Here is a 3,926-nt window from a genome sequence, read left to right on the forward strand (position 1 = left end):
AGGGGACTGCTGCTACTAAACAGAATACGGAAGGCAGAGTGGTGCATCCTCATCATCACTGCAACACACACAATGAGGAATTTTAGTCAAGTTAAAATACCCCTGTAGTACCCAGCTAGCCATGTTTGTAGCAAACACTACATCCTACTAAATTGGTTCATCAACACATTAGCCAGATTCATAAACATTACCTACTGTTTTTACAATGCACAAAATTGGTCAATGAACACATTGGCCTGCTGAAAATCAAACATTTGGACTGTAATATATTACACTCCCAGTGATACATCCAGAGACACACACAATGAGCCTATCCATCCGCTGCCATTTTCCACAAATAATGTTACATCTAATCTCAACTGATTATGTAGTGGCGCCATATAAATCACAGAGTAAGATTTGATTAAGATGTGTGCACACGCACAGACATCTCGCCATGATAGTGGAAGATGAGTTGTGCTAGCATTACCTTGCTAGCCATGCTAACTACTGCTGGAAGAAGGGCGAATGGCACAACCTGGACGAGCCGTCCTGCTGGTGTGGCACAATTTAGACTGCGGCACCCCCGTTTCATATGACCGGGAGGTAGCAGCGGTGGTGGGCGGTGGAGACGTGGTAGAAGGGGAGGTCGCAGGCCGGAGGTACAGTGCCGGGAGGTCATCCGAGTCTGTACATCAGGGCAAAGGCCCATGGCTGCGGCTGAGAAAGTAATGTTCAGAGGCGTGTTGTAACTTACTGTATGCAACTATGCATTATGAGATAACAAATGTTCTAGTCTGATACTTCACAACTTTGAAATCAAAGCAGAATTTTTGCTTCAACTTACCTTACTGGAAACCACTAGATCCTAGATCCCCACATCTTCTTTTTTTATCATCTTTGAACTTCAGATTAGTACGTTTTTTATTTGGTCTGACAAGCTATACAAGCTTAAGATAGTATCTTAGAGAGCAGAAGAACAAGACAGGTGAGGCACAGAGATGATCTTCCACACACATAGCACCGGAAGGGAGTACAACATGTTTTTCATCATTTAAGCCATTCATGAAAACGATGGAGAACACTTATTTTGATAACCAAGAAACATGGTAAAACATTGTCTATTCTCTGTAAATATGGTAAGCATGCTGAGATAAAAAATGTCCTATTTTTTCAGGAAAAAAATGAACTCTAATCTCAATTCCTCACATTCTACACGGTTAATTCTTTTTAAATGATATGAAATGAACTAACGAATCAAAACTCTGAAGGGACTCTCTTTAATGCAGATGCAGACCCAATTGTTAAGGATTCTTTTTTTAACATCTACTAAGATGAACAACAGAGAAGTATATACCAGCAGAGAAGCAGCCATAGCCTGACGAGCTCACAACGTTCCCCTAGACAGAGTACAGGCGAGTACCTCATAGAGCTGGCCGCATACAGCGGAAGGAAGTGAATGGAGTCAATGATGACGGGGGTCATCCACGAGGAGCACGGTGTGGGGGTTGAACGGCCTGAGTGGCATAGTTGAATGGCCTAGGTGCTACGGCGCCGGCTGTAGGTGGTGGGCCGCGGTGGTAGTGGGTCGCAGTGGTGTGCGCGGCGAGCTGCAGGTCGATGCTCCCACCAGCTGCAGGCTGATGCCTCCTTCAGCTGCAGGTAGCGCCCAATCCCCATTGAAGGTGCTGCTACCAGGCCCTCCTGTGCGGACTTTCGTTGGTGTGGGCATCCATGGCGCGTGCTGGTGGTTCAGGGTGCGTCGGCCCCGGAGGCCTCCGATGACCGGCCGCGGCGGCGGCCGATGCCATCTCAGGCTCAGTAGACCGCGAGCTCGTGTGGCTTCGGTGGCACGGTGCTCGGCGAGGGCGGCGGCGCCGCTGCGAGTGGGGCGAAGCGCGGAGGCGGGACTAGACGGGATCCAGAGCGAGGGGGATCCAGGTGGGAGGCGGAGCGGCGCTTCAAGGGGAGGTGGTGAGGAGCCGGGACGGCGGCGCGTCGGTTGGGATGGTGCCGCGGCGGTGGTCGGAAGGTGGGTCGGCCGCGCGGCGGTTGTTGCAGGGGACGAGAGCTAGATGGCGCTGGATCGGGGGAGGTTGGGGATCGGGGAGGGGGCGGTGGACTAGTGGGAGTGTTCTTTCTTTTTCCTCCTCGGGTTCCGGAGGACCTCCGCGCGCCTTATATAGAGCCGTCCGTGATCAGAATAACTATTCTAATCCTGGGATTAGAATAGAATATATATATAGCACATACTGTTTCTGGTCGTACGTCGTCGCGACAACTTTATAAAAAGGTCTCTCTATTTCTGAAATTCACCCGCGGTCCTATTTTAAAGTGGCTAATCCCAAAAAACGATTCGTTCTTACAAAAAGGACCCTGCAGTTTTGTTATTTGACCAGGTCACAGGACAGGCAAGAGGCGGCACTTGGTTGGTGATCTGGGCGGCGGATCCGGCGGTGTGGCGGATGGATCGAGGCGGAGGAGCACGAGGCCGACGGAGAGGTGGCGGCCCGAAGGCAAGGCGAGCTCCAAGGCGGCCCATGCGGCAGATGAATGGGTGCTCCTCTCGGTCGCCCTCCTCCCGACCGCACGACATGCAAGAGGTGACTCTTGATTGGTGGTCTGGGCGGCGGACACGGCAGCTCCGGCGTGGATCCGGCGGCGGGGCGGACGGATCGAGGCGGAGGAGGTCGAGGCCGACAGAGAGGTGGTGGGCCGAACGCGGGGCGAGCTCCAAGGCAGCGGGGATCGTTCCATGGCGACTTCCTTCCATATAGAAAACAAAGATTAGTGACAGAGAGAAGGAGAAGGAAAAAGCTGAGAGAGAGGACAGAGGGGCAGCGACAGCTGCTGGGATGGCCTGCTCGTGGCATAGCTACAGCTCCTCTTCAGACGCGGTCGAAGGTAGGAAAGCCGGGGTGGCGGGCTGCTGAAGTGGGAAGGCGCGGTCGTACAAGCAGAGGAAGAAACGAAATAAACTCAATGGGAGGCTATGAAGGAACAACTACAGATATCCGATAAGCACACAATCGGCAGTGGTTGCTTGAGGCATCAACGAACCAGAGGAAGGGAACAGAAGGAAGAAGCAAAATCCAATCAGCAAGAGGACGACAGCCCCTTGAGGAATAGAAAATTCGTCAATACAGTATGATTTGGGCCATTAGATTCGCTGATGACAGAACCACAAGATCACTTCCATCCCCACATGCACAGCGTCTCCAGCAACCAAAATAGCACTCCCGCGTCGCGTGAGTAACTACGGAGAGCCGCAGGTAGTCGGCTTGGAGCACCAACTACACTCCTCAAGCTGTAGCAACCAATGTTTCTGGTCACCTTACAAAAAAAGGTCGGGGCTGTTGTGACACACGGTGTCACCAGTGTTGTTGCCCAGCCCTTCGAGCAGCTCGTGCTGGCTAGCAGCGGTGAGCCCCTGCCTTGCAAAACCCGTAGCTTGCACAGCGAGCACGACAGTGCCTTCTCCGGCAGCATCGGAGTGCCCGGACGACGGAAGCTTTGCAGCAGGACCCGGCTGTGCATCGTCTCCAGCGTCTCCCGTGGACACAGTTGCGTTGGCGAATGAAGATGAGGAAAATGAGAGGGGAACGATGGGAATAGAGGAAGAGGAAGAAATAGGATGAGAAGTCTAGAGGATAAGGGCGTGTTTGGTTGCCCGCATTAGGCCCTGCCTGGCCCGCATAGGAAGAATTTGGCCCGTTTGATTTCCTGCGTTCACTGTGCGGCCCGCATCGCACGAAACTTAAAGCACGTCCAAGCTAGGCCCAGGGGAAACGCACAAATCGACAGTAGCTCGCGAGCCTAGCTCGGGCGAGGCAGGAGAGGGCGACGCGCTTCTTCCCTCGTGCGAGCAGGGGAGATGGTGCGAGCTCGCCCGCGTCGCCAAAAAATCGGCGGGAGGATTTCGGCTCACCTCCCGCCGAGTCCACCCC

The 3,926-nt window shown here is 53.2% G+C and overlaps 1 long non-coding RNA gene across 1 annotated transcript in view; it reads right to left on the bottom strand.

The window, feature by feature from the left end:
• Nucleotides 1-3,604, bottom strand: part of LOC123111806 (uncharacterized) — a 4,391-nt gene extending 787 nt beyond the window's left edge. The window contains exon 1 of the long non-coding RNA XR_006454753.1: nucleotides 518-3,604. This is a non-coding gene — a long non-coding RNA (uncharacterized lncRNA). The remainder of the gene's footprint in view (nucleotides 1-517) is intronic.
• Between the last annotated feature and the right edge of the window lie 322 nt (nucleotides 3,605-3,926).

This window comes from Triticum aestivum, chromosome 5B (assembly GCF_018294505.1).
Source record: "Triticum aestivum cultivar Chinese Spring chromosome 5B, IWGSC CS RefSeq v2.1, whole genome shotgun sequence".
NCBI lineage: Eukaryota > Viridiplantae > Streptophyta > Magnoliopsida > Poales > Poaceae > Triticum > Triticum aestivum.